General features: G+C 43.1%; 1 protein-coding gene across 3 annotated transcripts in view; it reads left to right on the forward strand.

Annotated features, from left to right (window-relative positions):
• The window catches only part of nlgn3a (neuroligin 3a), a 137,704-nt gene that overhangs the window by 93,196 nt on the left and 26,292 nt on the right, over positions 1-18,216 (forward strand). The gene's annotated exons all lie outside the window — the stretch shown is intronic.

Consider the following 18,216-nt stretch of genomic DNA (forward strand, 5'->3'; position numbering starts at 1 on the left):
GGTGATAATCAGGTAACACTTATTATTCTTCAGCAAGAAGAAATCATAAAAAAACAGTAAAAACTCAGAGATGATTAACAAAATGGTAAATGGCCTGTATTTATATAGCGCCTTACTAGTCCCTAAGGACCCCAAAGCGCTTTACATATCCAGTCATCCACCCATTCACACACTGGTGATGGCAAGCTACATTGTAGCCACAGCCACCCTGGGGCGCACTGACAGAGGCGAGGCTGCCGGACACTGGCGCCACCGGGCCCTCTGACCACCACCAGTAGGCAACGGGTGAAGTGTCTTGCCCAAGGACACAACGACCGAGACTGTCCAAGCTAGGGCTCGAACCGGCAACCTTCCGATTACAAGACGAACTCCCAACTCTTGAGCCACGATTGCCCCAAAAGATGATTTTTTTTTTTCATGTTCAGCTCTGGCTAACATATAAGATAAGATAAGAAAGATAACTCTTTATTGTCATTGCACAGTCATCCATAGTACAATAGTACAATGAAATTGGAAAGCTGTACGTCGGCACTTCATATAACACAACACGACATGATACGACACATCACAACGCAACACAAACAACACAACACAGTATATTAACTTAGTAATAAAAAAGAAGAAGAAGTGTATTTGAATTCCACACTGTTATTATTGCACATTAATTGTTATTGCATCTTGTTATAAATATAAATATTATTATTGTTACTGTTTTTACCATTGTTACCTCCCCCCCAAAAAAGTCCAGGTAGGTAGCCAGTCAGGTCAGCTATTTGCATTGATTAGGACTATTGCCCTGTTGTAAAAGCTGTCCTTGAGTCTATTTGTTCGGGACCTCAGCAGCCTGAACCTCCTGCCAGATGGCAGCAGCTTAAACACCCGGTGTCCTGGGTGTGTACCGTCCCGTAGGATGCTGCGTGCCCTCTTGAGACAGCAAGTGCTGTACAGGTCCTTCAGGGAGGGAAGAGGATGTCCAAGGATTTTTTGGGCCATAATGATGACTCCCTGGAGTGCCTTTCTGTGTGCTGTGGTGCAGCTGGAGAACCACACACCGATGCAATGTGTCAGCACACTTTCAATGGAGCAGCGGTAGAAGACGGTCAGCAGCTAGTGGTGTGGAGCTTTGGGGAGCGGGGCGATTGTGGCCTATGAGTTGGGTGTTCGTCTTGTAATTGGAAGGTTGCCGGTTCGAGCCCCGGCTCGGACAGTGTCGGTCATTATGTCCATGGGCAAGACACTTCAACTACCGCCTACTGGTGATGGCCAGAGGGGCCGATGGCGCGATATGGCAGCCTCGCCTCTGTCAGTCTGCCCCAGGGCAGCTGTGGCTACAACTGTAGCTTGCCTTCACCAGTGTATGAATGTGAGAGTGAATGAATAGTGGTATTGTAAAGCGCTTTGAGGGGTCCCGAAAAGCGCTATATAAATGCAATCCATTATTATTATTATTGTAGCAATGGCATCTTCAGTTGATCTGTTAGCTCTGTATGCAAACTGGAGCGGGTCGAGTGTGGGTGGCAGGCAGGACACGATGTGACGTCGGACCAGTTTCTCGAAGCACTTCATTATAACAGGTGTTAGAGCAACTGGTCGGTAGTCGTTGAGGCTGCTAATGTTAGTACGCTTTGGCAGTGGGACAATTGTGGCTGACTTTAGGCACGGCAGGATGCAGGACTGGGACAGTGAAGTGTTGAAGATCTTAGTGAAGACCCCAGCCAGCTGGTCTGCACACTCTTTTAGGACCTTTGCGGTTACCCCATCTGGTCCGGCGGCCTTCCTGGGGTTCACTGCCCTCAGTGTGCGCCTCACCTCATATTCCTGCACCATGAGGCTTGGGCTGCTGCTGCTGTCCGATGTTTTTGCTGCTGCCGCCTCTGGTCCCTTCACCTCAAAGCATGCGAAGAAGTGGTTCAGCTCCTCCTCAAGCGCCGCGTTACCCTCAGTCAACGTGGTATTGCAAGGTTTGTAGTTGGTTAAGTGCTGAACTCCCTGCCATACCTGTCCTGAGTTGTTGTTGCTGAAGTGGTCTTCGATCCTTCTCTTGTACGCTGCCTTGGCTTCTCTGATGCCTCTTTTCAACTCAGATTCTGGTTGGAATACACCAGGAGACGTTTGTCCACAGTGACACTGTTGACACAGAAGTTAATATATGAGAGCACTGATGTTGTGTGCTCTTCAAGGTCCTGATGTTCGAACACGCTCCAGTCCGTGTTTTCAGGGGTTGCTCTGTAGCCTTTTTGGATGTTGCTGTAGGCTTTATCCAGTGTGTGTTTTCCCCCTCATTGCACATTTAATATGCTGTTCAAATACTGACCTTAAATCAGCATGGTTGAAGTCCCCAGCTATAATGTGCACTGCACATTAACATATGTGATGTGTTACAGTTTCAAGCCTGGTGGGTGTGTACGGGCAAGGCTGTGTGTGTGTGATCCAAGAGCTCACTGGTGTCATGGCTTGTGCGATCCTGTTAATTTATGTATTCCATACATTATAACGTTGTAGATTTTCATTCTGTTTTACACTGGACTTTGAATCTCTCTCAGCTTGAGAAGATTCAAATTTTGAAGGTCAATGTAGGGACTGATTCTGACTGATTCCAAAGCAAAAACAGGGGAGAAAATAAAGATGCCATCTATTTGAACTCAAATAAATCTGCCTGTTTTAACTCAGTGCTTGTGTTGGCATGTGCACCCAACCTCTGCTCTGATAAGCATTTATGATGCACACGCAGGCTTGTAGTTGTCCTTAGAGTAAAGAACACAAACACTGTTGTTCTATGCATGCTTGGAATTGCAAGGGTGTGTTGAGCCTTGAAAACTTGTGCTCTTATTCACTGGTGCATCTTGAGATACAACACGTAATTTAAGGCTAATATATATGCTGCTTTAAATTACCCTGTCTTAGAGAGTGAAGAAGGAGGCCAACAGGCTGCATGAAGTGTTGCAGTGAATCACTTCTTTAACTGTAATGTTGGTCTACGTCTGGCTATGACCTTTGAAAAATAACACGTGTGGGTTTTCTTTCTGAAACAAGACTCATGGGACGTTCTCCTTGCGGAATGGCCTACAGGCCTGCTAATGTCCCTGCACTGAGCTCTTGCTGTACAGATCTAGAGGTGCAATCCATCTACGTTCTTGGCCCACTTCATTTGTGTGGGTTCACCCATCCTTTCCCTGTCTGGTTTAAGCGACAAATAAAGGTACCTCGCAAGAGCTGGAATTTTCCTCAGAGTCGCCAGGAAAGATAGCAGCATAACCGCATCCCTGGGATGTTATTCATACACCATGCAGCTGCCATTGTTGTGCAAATGCATCCAGCTTGAGAAAATTCAGGGACAATTGTCAAACTTGAATAGACCCCATTTCTAAGGTGTCAAAAGCATTCAGCGACTCGACACTGTAAAGTTACCTGGGTGTTTGGGGCAACAGAATGCCTCTATCTCGAGGTTTGATTTGGCTGTTTGCTGAAGGGTGTCTGTGCATTTCAGGGTGTGAAAAAGACCTATGCAAGATGAGAGAATGGGGACGCGCCTTGTCAGGTGCTGTATTCTTCCACCTCGATTGACAAGAGCGATAATTAAACCAGGGGGATGCCATCTCTGCGGAGCAAGAATGCTTGTATTTATTTACGCTGACTACTCAGCTTTGTTGTCTGCCACATACCGTCGCCTTCATTGTGTGGAAAAAGCAAACTGCTTTTAACAAGTGGTCTTTGTGACATTTTTCAGTCACTCTTTGAAGGACGGTGTCTTCGACTTTGTATAGTGAAGCAAAATTGCCTAATTTATTCCTAAACAAAGACTGAGGATTACCCACCAAATAAAAGGTATTACACTCTTTTTGAAACTGAAAGAAATTGTAAATAGCCTAATTCAAGCAGCAAATTGGCTTTTTTTTTCTTCCAAAGCTCCGCAGAAGGAAATTGAAATCAAAGTTGTGCTTAGCAGAAGGGGAAAAAAAGGAAAAGCGCCCCACTAGAGTAATGTGAGGTGGGAGGGGTGTTATGAGGGGAAAGAAGCCTTTGAGGTCAGATAGCCAGTTTGAGGTGAACACTCTAGAAAATAATATCCAGTCGGACTGTCCATCAGAGTGTGGCAGCTTTACCTATCCCTCACCAGGAGAGAGCCGAGGAATGAAGAATTGACAAATGGTCCTAAAATGGAGAAAGCAGTTTATTCAAGTGCTCCAGACATTAGTCTGTCTCAGCTTGCAGCAGTTCTTTGAGCCTATAAAGCATGGAGTTATAGGTGTTAAAGAGACAAGCAGCAGGTCAGAGTAAGAAGCAGTGGATAATTGAGTACTTTAGTAAATCCATGCCTCCATCAACCAAGGTAATACCTCAGAGCATTGCATATACCTGCAGCCCAGGACCCACAACTGGTACGATAGACCTCAGCAGCTTGAGAGACTCGTGGCACACACGGGCTGTCTGAGCAGCATTCTTCAAGATAATACAAGGAGACCCATCTGGTGATGTATTGCCGAGATTACTTTTGGGATCTAATCGCAGCTGATGAACGAGGTCACTACAGAATATGTCATCTGTTTATGACCTGCAGTCCCCGGTGAAGACGCTGCCGAGTCATTAGTTCAGGTAGATGTAATCTATAAATCATTCTTGATAAATCATTGTCAAGGGCGCATTCAAACAGCTCCTAATAGACAGTGACAGCAGTGGTGAGGGGAATGGTGGCACAGCTCCTCGCTGTGCCCTTACTGTTCTTTGATCCTCTTAGGCTTTGGATCAATCATACCAATAGCTACATCATATTGCTCCCAGACTGTCTGGTCTGCTTCCTCTCTTTATTGGTCTAATGACTTGATGGAGGTTTCTTTCCGTCTGTCTGTCTGTCTATTTCCTCGCTGCACTCATCCCCACTCTAGCACCTTCATCTCCGAGGCATTTTCTCGAGCTCCTTTTCCTTGTTCTCAAAGCAGTTTCTTTCTTTCTCTGTTGCGCGCCCTCCCCCGTGTCTCTTCTCGTCTTCTCACCATGTCTCCCTCTCTCTGCCTCAGTCTTTCTCTGGCACCAGTGTAAAGCATCCATTATAGAGCGATGCATGGGTGTCTGTGTGAGTGGGAGAGAGGGACTTGGCACTCCTCCTGCCCCACCTGCAGAGGAAGCACTGACAGCTGAGCACTGGGGGCTCATCGTTCCCCCTCCTCCTCCGCCCATCTCCACATCTCCACTGACCTCCCTCCTCCTCTCACACCTTCTCCCTCGCTTTCTCTCTCTATCTCTCTTTGGTCGCTGTTGTTCAACACAAACCGGCCCAATTTCTGACGCTCACTATCTTCCCTTTACGCCATTTTCACATTTCATTATGTCCATCTAGTTTATTTCTTTCCTCTCCTTATGTCTTCCTATTTTGTTGCCCTCTTTCCTGCTTGTTAAAATTAGTTTTTTGCTCTTTCTTTCTTTTCTTTTTTTTTGTTATACCCATGATTGTTTGTACTCATTCATTAGGCATTCTGCACCAGGCAAAAAAAGCCGGTGAAACGTGTTAATAAATACATGGTTGTTTCTGTGTTTGTCTGCCAGATGAACAACTACAGTGTAATTAGCTGAACTTTCCCCTTTAGCGATGACCCCGAGCACTCCGTGTTTGCTTGTTGTAGCTGACAGCTCACCTCCACGGCTAGCTGGGTCAGTCCTTCGGTGGCTGTGCATCTGTTTTCTCGGCTGAGGGAAAGAAAAAGCGCTCAGTGTCTCTGCATGAATAACAGATGGATACTGTGGAGCTGCTTTTAAAGCACGCCATGCTTGAAAGCGCCATCGCGTTTCTCGTCAATTTCACAGGTTTTCATACCATGTGATTTATGTGTGTACATCCTCCGCTGGCGGAAAAAGGGAGCCTTACCAGGTGTTTCCGAGTGATTTTCGGTGATGTTTTTCAAACTCCTACATTATTTTCAAATAGGAAATGTATGATTTTACTCTCACTCCATTCTCCTCTAACTACTCCATCCATACAAAGAGAAAAATACTTGCCTGCTTCATGATTATAGGCATCCAGAAACATATGCATCGTTCTGTTTACATTTACCCTACTTGGTACAGTTTGTGCTTACAGACAAGATGGTTTGAAGGGAAATTTGTTTTTTCAGTGTGCGATAAGAAATGTCGCATAGGAAAAAACATCAGTCCAATTACTTTGCAGTTGGGCCGAGCTCGTGGGATTTTCTCGCTGAGAGCCCATCACAGTGTGATGCAGACAATGATATTCGTGTATACCATCTGGATTCCTACCAGTGACATAATGTGCTGTAATTTACACCTCAGCTCTTCACTGTGCGTGTGTGAGGCTGTGACGTGCAGTCGCAAGCTGTAGCTCCGCGTTTGAGTCGTTCAGTTCCGGGCAGTGCAAATGTATTAGCTGTAAAAATTTGCATAGTCTGAGCACAATAAAATCCCCAATGAGACGAACTTCAGCAATCATGCTGACAAGCAGAAACCCCTACTGTAAAGGGCCAACATTGTGCAAACTGACAAAAAGACTAAATCTTTAGCTCTCAGGCCCACAAGGCTGTAATAGATTTTTTGCTTAGAGAGGTAACATAAGCTATAGATCCTTTTCAGTGGTAAAAGAGAGTGACTCACCAAATCGAATGCAACTGTTACAGAACAACATTGCCAATTTGCTATTTCACAACTTGAAGACAGTTTCTCTCTCCTGAACAGGAACTTCTATCTCAGGTTACAGTGATCACCTTTGGTTTGTATTTGAACCGAGAGATTACCTGTTACAGGTTTTAGAGACAAATGCTTTGAGAAGAAAAGTTCACTTTTTACCTTTATACCATCCACATGCTACAAATAAAGTATCATCTTAACAACAGGTAATGGCTTCTGCATGCTTTTAACAAAGATGTGGAGCCCACCCACCAGCTGACCTCCTATACCATAATGATTGAGCAATCATAAGAGTATAATTCGGTGCACTCTACAAATTGCTCCCTTCGTGCCACAGATATAGGACTTCAAAACGGAGGAGAACCCGATTTATTTTTTTGCCCTTTGCCACAACTGCCTCAAATAAAATAGTATGCTGAAGTTCACTGCAGTATCTTTGCGCTCATGTAATTCACTGGTGTGTGATGTAAAGTTATCGATGTGCATGTTGCCCTGTATCTATATGTGTCTACACTGATCCTGGCTCCTCTAGCTCATCTTTCTGGGAGACAGAACATGCACAGGTTGTCAATACAAATGTCTCATCCTGGGACAATGGGTCTATCTTTTTACTAAATCTCTGGCTGTGTGAAAAGGAAGAAAAATGAGAATCAGCTCTGGGTTTACCCCTGGAAATTTGTGTACTGATACATAGAAATCTCACAATCTTTGCACATGATTTATCAATACACAACATTTGCAGCATTGACAGTATAACCAGGTTAGAACGCTGCAGCTACAATTCAATGGTTAGAAGGAAAAGGCTCTCCTGAGCCACGTTAAACTGCTCATGTGTAGAATTTGAAAACTTCTGACTTTAGCAACCATCAAACGCATAACTGTTTTTATATTTGGGGGGATATATTGGGGTTTTAGGACCTGTGTGAAAAGTTTCACAGTATTTAAGTAGTCTTTAGCTCTGCAAGCTTCATGAAGGATATTCCAAAGCTCTTCTTTGGATGATGCCGTTTGTTACATTCTCTGTAAAGATGATCCCACACACCGCTTCAATATTTTTTTTCTTATTTTCTTAAGGCCTTGACTTTCAGAAGTTGTACATGGTTTTTCAGACCTACAACTTCTCCTGTTACCCTCTATTTGTCTGGTTTCCTCACATTTTTAAGGACATGCTGCACACCATGCTGAGATGTGCCAGGTTTTTGGATACTAGCTCTTTGGAAATCACCTTGTTGGTTCAAAAGTACAATTTTATACCTGTCAAACTGTGTTATCTTTGACATTTTTTAGAGATTCGGCTAAAGAAATGGGAACAAATTATGTGTCTTTGCAACAAGGTGGTAAGAAATTGCCTTAGGGTTCTTGTTGTGTGTAGACAAAACACTGGTTCATCCCTTGAGTTAAAAGGGGTCTTTTTATGCTTGACTGATTCATAGGTCAGTGTTAAGTGTGTTGTAAGGGAATTCCCAGTGAAAAAACACTCCTCACCTGAGTATTGCTTTTGAACGCAGCATTAACCCTGACTCATCTTCTAGCTCTCTGATCAGAGCTTGATTACAAGTGGCATCTTAACCACTGTTAAGTCTCTCTTTGCTTTTTGGTCTCATTCTGCTTGTAGGTATTTAGAAAATGCATTCAATGTGTTAAACTAACTGTCAAAACATGTGTAGTAACTCTCTTTCTGTTATAGTCTTCCTGATCCTAATGTTTGTGGACTAGCTTTGTTATCTCCTTTGGTGGCTTTTTGGCTGCCCAGAGCCTGACAGTGGTGAAAAGGATCACAGCATTAAATCTCTAGTTTGGACTACAGTAAGGCAGATAACAGCCAATTTTCTCCTTTGTAGTGATCTCCCCTGCTACTCTGTTGTCTTTTGTATGTTAGCTTGATTGCATATTTCAATATATTAACCACAGAAGTGTTTTGTATTTGAACTGAGTTGCCTCATTTGGTATTGGGTTTCTGTAGAGTTCATCTGTTTTTGTTTAGTTTTAACTTTCAGTCAGCCTTCACAGTTAGCCTTTGGTGAGGTCCCCTCCCAAGACTTGTGCCTGTGAGTAAAAGCACTGCGGCACAAATACAAAGAATACGATTTCAGTTTGCAGTGAAGCACATCTGTTCAGTAGTAAGTTGCACCCCTGGGCACTCCTTAGTGTAAATTGTCTCCCCAAGGTAGCTGTATTAATTTGCTTGTTTTGCTGGGCTGATATTTTAACTATTTTAGTATTGTGATTGTAGCTCTTGTGTTTTTGAAATGGTTAAGATAATACTTTATTATCCATCTATTTTCTTCCACTTGTCCAATTTAGGCTGCGCTTGCACAAATCCCAGCTACTATCAGGTGAAAGGCAGGTACACCCTGGACAGGTTGTCAGTGTATTGCAGGGCTAGTAAAGAGAGACAAAACCAATTGCACCTATGGGCAATATGGAATCTCCAGTTAACCTAACCCCACTACTTGCATGTCTTTAGACACAAATAGAACACACAAACACAGAAAACACATAGAAATCGATTGGCTAGATGAAGGATTGCAACCCAGAATCTTTGTGCTGTAAGGCAAAGGTGCTAACCACCGCACCATCGTACTACCCACTTATACTTCTAATTCTATGGGTTTTATTAAACTTTTGTTTGCTGCAGATCCAGTCTTATTTTTGATTACTTGACTTAATTATCAAATAAACGATTGAAATGAACCTGTTACATCGAGGCCTTGCCACTACCAAGTGATATGGTCAGATTAAGATTTCCAAGGTGGCTGGTCTACTTCCTCTTGTAACTACCTCCTGCCATAAGTGGCTTCACAAGCAAACAAAAAAACAAACAAACACAAAAACATTCACCTAAAAATAGTCGGATACAAGGGCTGGACTGAAAATCAGTAACAAGTGAAAAAGCATTCAGTGTCCAAAAGAAAAATCTGAAAGACATCCAGAAAGCCTGGAGCACTATAGCTCAAGACCACTTTGAAAGCACAAAAATTAAATGAGCCATGACTCAAGACTTTTGCACAGTAATGTGTACTGATGTCAAAATTTTCCACACATAAAGTTTTTATATTTCATATCATTGCACCGGTTCATGGATTTGTTTTGATCCAATAGTTTTGGGTTTTAAAAAAAAGAACTGTTTATACAATAACAAGAAAACAGGTGTTGCCTCAACTTGATTATGCCTCCTCGAGTGTTTTTCAAAGCTCGAGGTTGTGGTGGATCAGGAACCAGTGAGCCTCCAGTTCATTAAATTAAAAACAAGAACAGCGATGTACGAGTCAAAGAAAACTCGCGCGAAATCCAGCTAAGGTAACAAAGTCAGATTAAATAAAACACTAAAAGGAACCCTTACGCCTCAGAGCTGTTCGTGATGTGGTGTTTAATATTCAACAGAGTGGCAGAAGTAACCGTGTGAACAATGACCAGAAAAGAAATTGCACTGAACTCCTATTTTCTCACCCACAGTAAGCGCACCTGGCTAATTGCTTCAAAATCTAAGCAGACTTTTAGAATCCTGACACTTCCTGCCCAAGCTTTGATGCAGTTGCACATTCAAAACAGCACTTCATTTAAGCATGCCAGCAGGCTTTGACAGCTAAAGTGACTGCTCAACAAAGCAAACAAGAATACCTGCAAAGTAAATCTTAACTGTGTATCCTTTTGAAGGTGACCCAGGCTTTCAGTACATAATCAAGCCTTTGACAGACTGAACATTTAAGTAAAACAAATAGTGTTTTTTTTGTTAGCCAGACATAATGCTGCATCATATTTTATAATATGAAAAATAGTCAGCACCCCTGAATCATTTCTCCTTGTTTAAGTGAAGGCTGTTTGGAGAGCGCGCATCCTCTGCAGTGGTTCGGATGTTGACAAACCCATATGGCGTGCCACTAATCTTGATCGATGCCCACCACTGTGAACACTGCTCACACTGTAGAGGATAATGAAATGTAACAGTGCAACATTTCACAAAAATCATCCCTGTGATTGGTTTATTATCTGATATGAAATGCTTCATAGCTTCGGACATTTTCCAGCCAGAAAAACACAAAGTCGGTGTTTGGTTACCAAATACAGAGCAGGACGGAGTGCTCATAAAATTGTCTGAGCTTGCTCGCCCAATGTGCTATTCTTAGGGTTCCCCTTAGAGCCACCATCTAATTGGAGCCCGAGTTGTCCTATCGGTGAAGCTATCCTCGACATAGACTTTATAGGAGGATTGTGAGTGACTGAGAGTCCCTGACTGAATGTCTGTGGCTGTTCTCCTGCATGTCACGGGACTCCTGTTCATCGGTGAGGGCTTCATTAGCCGAAGATGGGAGGTGGCAGCAGAGATAGAACAGCTGTTTAGCTAACCGCTTGCATTGTTAGCCAGCCTTCTCCGTATGCCTAACTGCCTAAATCCGTCCCCTAGCTGCTAATAGAATGCTCATTAGGAGGAGGAGAGGGAGACTCTATATGAAACAGAGTCACTTTACTACAGTCCTACCAGCTTTTGCTACTCCTCCTCTCCCTCTGGTCTCTATTAAAGAGATGTACAAAATAATCCTTCCCGGCATAGATCAACTATTATTCCAACTTGCTTTGCCCCCCTCTCTCTCTCCGACCCAAGCCCACAGGGAAAATGTTTGGAGCACGGGCACCTGCGCTTTCTCTGGAGACAGCCACCAGCATCTACGATGCCAGGAAAATGCTCCTCACTTGTAGATAAAGAAAGATACAAGATTTCAAAATCTCAGAGGACGTGCAGATGATACCTTCTGCAGAGAAAAGTGGGCAGTTTGGTGTGTCTGTGTTTTTTGTTTTTTCCAATTCCCCCCCCCCCCCCCCTCAAAAAAAAGTAGTACGGTGTTAAATTATTCAAGGACTGTAGATTGTATTGCTGTAATTTGTCAGAGACCCAAACGCACAAGTCTATTTCTCTGTGTCAAAACTGATGAAGCTGGCAAGGAGGATGGAAAGCTGTGACATCAGAGATGGCACTGTGAATATCTGATGGCATTCACTGGAACAGCTACAGATCAGAGCCAAAAACACTGCACCCACTCTTACAGCCAAAACACATCCCTGGCTAAAAAACACTGGCTCATGTTTGATTAAAATTCAAACAGGAAAACATGTTACCATGGAAGTACTTCATTGAATTAACACAAGCCAGTCAGTAACAGTTTCCATGCAGAAATGCAGACAAACAAAGTGCACAGCTTCATGGTGAGAAGCTGACAGGAATCAGTGTGTGGTAGAACAGATATGCTCCCAGCTATTTACAGTAAATGACAGCAAGTGCAGACTCTGTTGTCACTTTGAAATCTCAGGAAGTGACACAGAATAAGTAATTCTTTCCCTGGCAAGTAATAAAACCATGTTGGACAAACATAAGACAATTGCTGACATGAGACAATTAAAGTGCAAAAAGTTGAGAATAAAACAATGTATGTGCACTTATGAATCTTAAGTATTTTAAAGTTTGAGAACACAGCATTTTTCATTAATTCACTTAAGTACATTCATCTGTCAGATTTGCTAAATGCAAATATATCTGTGTAGCCCTTTAGTCTTAAACCGAGCACATCTATCAAAGTGATAAACATTCAGTATGTGCGATATTCTACAAATACACACTGTGATCAGGAGTTTTATTCATACTGCCTTTATGGCACTTAAAAATGAAATAATTTAAATCTAATTTAGTAAACATGAAACACTACTGCTTGCTGTTTCGACCAAAAAACAAAACAAAAAAACTCTAGCTCCAATTAATACATTTTAACAGTCAGCAGATGGTGTTTGCTCAGTGGCTGTTGTCACTTTATCCAAGGATCCATGGATAGACCATGTAATTTGCTGAGGAGTGTCAAACAAATAGTTGGTGGGCCTTAAATAAATTATTGTGAAAATCAAACATATTTTGATAAATATAGTAATACAATATAGAGACTTATATACATATACATTTCTGGTCAAAAGAACACACCTTCATATATGTATTGTATTCATACAGATATATATACACATGTTCATTTGGACACTGACCAACCTCTGCATTAGCTATACCTGTTTAATTGCTCATTAACATGAATACGTCTAATCAGCCAATCACGAGGCAGCAACTCAATGCTTTTAGGCATGTCAATATGGTCGAGATGACCTGCTGAAGTTCAAACCGGGCATGAGAATGATGAAGAAAAGTGTTTCCTGTTCCTGTTGGAATAACATGTTATTACTATATAATCCATATTCTTATTATCTAGCAAGGGAATCCTCAGGGAATCCATGTTTGTAAGCCTTTAGCTAGTTAAACCTCATTGATTCTGACCAATCAGCACAAGTGTTAGGTAGTGTGAGAGTTGTTGTTCAAAACCAACAATGGTGGCTCCTCAAGCGATAGCATAGATGCTACTGTGGCATCTGTTATACCAAACAGTTTTTAGTGAAAAAATAAAATTAAGGCTTTTTTTGCCCAATAAAAAAGTTGTTTTCCTTGTTGTATATCTAGCTGGATAATATTGATTATTTGGGGAAGGTATGAAGAAATAACCATGCTGACACTCGTGCATAAAGCTGCATGATGGATGTGCAAGGATTCACACTGCTAGAGAACCACGTAACCTGTTGATGAGCGACATCACTCGATGCACATTCATTTGCACTGACCATATATAGTTGAATGTGGGTGTTTAGATGATGGGATATGAAGCTCATCCACCCTATTTCCAGGTGGACTGCGATTTATAACGGGTACACTGACTGCAGGTGTGCGTACATATTCCTTTGTGTGCATGCACAATTTTAGCATCAAGCCTACGCACTGATTTATAAACGAGGCCCCAGACCCGCTTGTCATTTCTTTAGGTGGTGATGAAAGCTGACAATGACACATTCTATAGTAATGGCAATAGGCTTACCGATGCCACTCTGAATGTGCGCTGGAAAAGAATGTCTGTGGGTGCGATATGTGTCAAGTGTTGTGACGTTAGTTGCTGTTGAATATGTGTTTGCTTGACATTGAGAAAGTGAAGCATGCCAGTATGCGGCCTAACTGATAGACTAGCACACTCTGTCTCATTCACACACACCCGTGCGCACTCATAACTCATCTCTGCAGACTCGCATCAGTACTGCACAAACATGCACAAAAAGTGGGGTGGACATTTTTAGCACACAGCTCATACACACAATCTGGTTTTGGCAGGTCCAAACCCGTGGGACTGACTGTCATTAAAGGTTGTCCTGTGTAAATACTGCACCCCCCTCCCCCGATCTCTGTGCTCACCTCACCACAGCTACACACACAGACACACACACATACACACACTCCATGTGTTCATGTAAGACCACATACTTTCCCTCTCCGGGCGGATTCATGTGGCTACAGCTGTGTGCCTGATGGCACTGGCAGCACGAGGCACAACAGAGAGAAGAGAATACAGGCGAGGATATGAAAACTGAAAAGCATTTTAGCACCAAGAAAGAGGACAGAAACACGACAAAGATAACCGCGCATGCTCTCACATGACCATTATATTTTCTTTTTCTTTTTTGTTTGTTATCTTCTCTCGTCTCCTCTTGCCTCTTGACTGTGAAAGACTGATAATCTGAAGCTGATCGCTGAGGTGGAACGGCAACTATTGAATGGGCACACAGCACACAGCGGCATGACAAAAGTTAACCAGAATGCAGATGTATGTATATGCTATATATGCATACAACATAAGTGAAGAGAGTGATGCCTCTGTGTACGGGCTTTCTCACACACGCACACACACATACAAAAGAGGAGTGAATGAAGTGACCAGGGAAGAGACTCACAGCTTTTTGCCCTTGTGCCGAGACCTCGGCCTGTCACTCTGTGTTTTACTCCCTGCAGCCCGACTCCACTGTAAACAGCCACCACAATATTTGGTATTGAGGTGGTGAAGAAACTGCCCACCACTTCCCATTTGGCCTTTTCAGAGTTTGACAGAGACGACTGGAGGTAAAAATACTCTACTTTCTCCCCTGCCAAAATTGAAAATGGTTGGAGTGCTGCTCTGAAAGGGGAATGTATATAGTCCTTGTTATTAGAGCGTCCCGGATTGAAATGAGGTTGACTCCATGCCAGACATTGAGATGTTTTCTGTCATTCGTCCTCCCCCCCCCCCCCATCTGAAATTCAATATGATACATTAGTGTTCCAAATGGAGGCAGCGCAATAGATATTAATTACTTGTCCATTACAGTTTGTGACACTATCAATCTGTTATCAGCTGGCTCCACCAATGACTGAAATTAACTGTCACATTTCAATATCAGGAAAGTCATCTCCATGCTTTATTGCCTCCATTACAATCTTCAGTTCTTAAATGGTATCCTTAAGAGATCAGAAAGTAACCAGGATTTTTTGGCAAGCACCGACACAGAAGGTGTGTGTGTGAGTGTGTCGCTGTGTTTGTCTTTTGCAAACTTTGTAAATATCAAAGTAAATGTCGGCAGCAGTATCGAACAAGGAATACAATGAGCACGAATGTGCTGCGGTCGTGGGGAAATAATGGGAGCGCTGCCATATCATGATCTCCACAAGTTCATGTATATTTGATAGGGTCTACCAGATGTGGCCTTGGATATGTATCAGCAAGCAATCTCTCTCACTCAGCTCGCAGAAATTAGATTTCATCTCAGGCTCCAAAATCTAATACACAGGCTTATATTTACTCACAGTTGCAGAGCATCATAACCGAATATGACCTCACAAAGAGGTGGCAGAGCTGCACAAAATACGGTTAAATGGAAATACTTACAGTAAATTATTTCAAGTGCCAGCGATGCTGCTTAGCTGTCAACTAGCTGAGAAAATAAAACTGCCCAAATGAAGAAACAAACTTATTTAAGGTTTTTTAGGGCTTCAGTAAAATAAAAAATCAAATAGTTCAAGCACTGGTTTGACAAATCTGCATTAGTAGCAAAGCCGTTTCAGTTGGAAATCTCAGGTATGTTGCGATCTCAAACTGCTGAGAAATTACATTTTCCAAATCACAAATCACACTGCAATCATTTCAAAGCCTTCTTATCCGAGCTTTTGGAGCAAGCGCGTATTCGAGATGAAATGGTTGCATGAGTCACCCGATACATTAAGATGCTTGTGTCTTCCTCACAATGAATGCAAAGTCACAGTTAGCATGCTGAGTGCTATTTCCTATGCAGAGAGTCTCTGCCTTGCCTTGAATACTCTCCGGGGACAGTAGCACACACTGAGGAACTTTAAGAGTCTTATCACCCCCCACACACACTCACACACACCCCTATCCTCCTGTTATCCTCCCATGACCTCCCTCTTCTTCCCCGTCCTCTGTTCTTTGTCTGTGACACAATGAGAATAGATGTCGGCGGCTCGGTTCATCCATACGTCGGCCTGTTTGTCTTGCTGCGATATGTTTTTCAGTTTGGACGGCAGAGAGAAGGGGTGAAAAAAAACAAGGCATTTCAGATTGATGAACACTTTGGTCAACACATTTTTAATCTCTATTACTAAAGTCAACATCTCAGCAACTCTGTGTATTTTTCTAATCAAAATAAAAACATTTGAATGGATTGATCGAGATTAGTTTTGAGGAGGATCGATGCTCAGTCGCTGGTTGCTGAGTTCAGATAGGCTGCACAAATAGCTCTTAATTGTTCGGATTTCCAGTTGACTTGATTTGTTTGAGTAGATTTTTCTGGGAGCCTCTGCTGCCGATGGAACTTTTCCAAACCATTTTTACAGCAGAACATGTCATAACCCAATTGTCTCAACGTCCACTTACAGTAAGTGGCCGTGGTGGCTAAAGAGTCTGCCACGGTAATTGACTCAATGGGAATTTACAGTATGAAGCATGAGGCAGGGAAGGCAGGCATAGTGCTCTCCAGGGATAGGCTGTTGTCACACTGTTGCTATCTCTTCACTGCACACAGTAGGCAGGCTACTGATGGGCACACATGGTAGTGTGTGTTTATGTGTGTGTGTGAACAAACCCAGCTGCCCTCTTCAGAGCAGGTAATTCCACATTCAGGTGCTGAGATCAGGTCCCATCCCAGACTCAGCGTCGCTCTCTATCTTTAATGTGTGCACAAGAATGAGGTTGAGGAGAAGGAGACGCATATCCCTCCCATATTTGGCCGCTGTTTGCATGGAGTGCCGCCTTGAATTAAACAAAGCTTTTGTGGCTTCTGGCTGCAGGGCTGCTGGCACGACGGGCAGAGCAGGGAACAGTGGTGTCAGACGTTGCGAGAGAGGAACACAGAGTGACACAGGCACAGCTAGAAGAATATGTTTACCCTGTTGGAACCCGTGCCCGCCCTGGCACGTTCATGCATGGTACAATAGTTAATCAGCTCAGATTCTGCTGCTGGTGTGAGCACTGACCCTTAAAGGCATCTGTAATGGAGGGAGTCTTTCTAATAGGAAGAGCACTGTAATTTCGAGAGTGGAGCAGGAATTACAACACGTCCAGGGGAGGTTTTTTTTTCCAGTGTGTCCTCTGGTTCTGGTTCATTTATGCTGTTTTAGATTAAAAGAGTTGTTGATGTTCTTGGTCAGAGAAAAAAGGTTGCTGCCTACGAGGTGGTCCGCGTGCAGTTTTTAATGAGTTTCCTGAATTGTTGAATGTGCCCGTGTATGTGTGTGTGTGTGTGTGTGCATTAGTATTTATGTGGGTGTTTTGCATAGTGTATATATAATAAACATCGCCTTTAGGTATTTTCTACGTAAGCCGGAGTAGGATTGGACTTCCCTGGAGAGACAAATGATGCTTTGAGGACGCACATGTGCATGCTTGGCCATCAGCTCTGTGCGCATGAACATTGTTTGCCTTTGTTTGTAAGCTACAATCAGATCAGGGACGTCGTCTATTCGAAACAAGACTCAAAGGCTTGCAAGCAAGCAATCTGCTGTTTTGGAAGTCTGTGAAAAGGCACAGTAAGCTTCCACCCACCAACTGCTTTTAGCTGGGTTGTGCGTATCCATCTCAGTTTCACCTCCCATACCCCTACAGCTCACAGCTAATTTTTTTTTTTTTCCATAAGACTTTGACCGGGGCTCTCTTTCTCTCTCCCTGTCACTCTTCCTTTACTTCTCTGCCTCCCCCAGGGGGGTTGTACGCCCCTTGTGATAATTTGTCTGTCACAAATGCAACTGCGCCCTCTCCGTGGCTTTCCTTGGCCCAAAAATGAGTTTCAGCCGTCCCATCTGGCTGTCATTGGCAAGATGTCGCCAAGAATAGAAGCTCCCCATCCTTTCACATTTCATGGCTGAATTGTCGTATTTGTGTGTGACTTATATCTTTGACCCACCCATGCTAGACATATTTTACATCTGATTTGTACTAGCTTCCTTGAAGTCAGTGCTCTCTTTGTTTCCAGCTGTCACTGCTGGCTGCATATATAAAAATGAACCAAGCTTTGGGGCTGCTATACAATGCAGATGGGGTGTAAAATATGGTGCATATATTTAGAAACAACAGGAGTCAGATGTTTTTTACTGGCGCTACGCAGCAGCCACTTGCACAATTCTCTCGTGAAAAACCGGTTTCCGTGGGAGCTAAAAGCACTAATCATTTCCTCTCAGCACACTGATCTGAA

The sequence above is a fragment of the Aulonocara stuartgranti genome (assembly GCF_965226115.1).
Source record: "Aulonocara stuartgranti genome assembly, chromosome: 2".
Lineage (NCBI taxonomy): Eukaryota > Metazoa > Chordata > Actinopteri > Cichliformes > Cichlidae > Aulonocara > Aulonocara stuartgranti.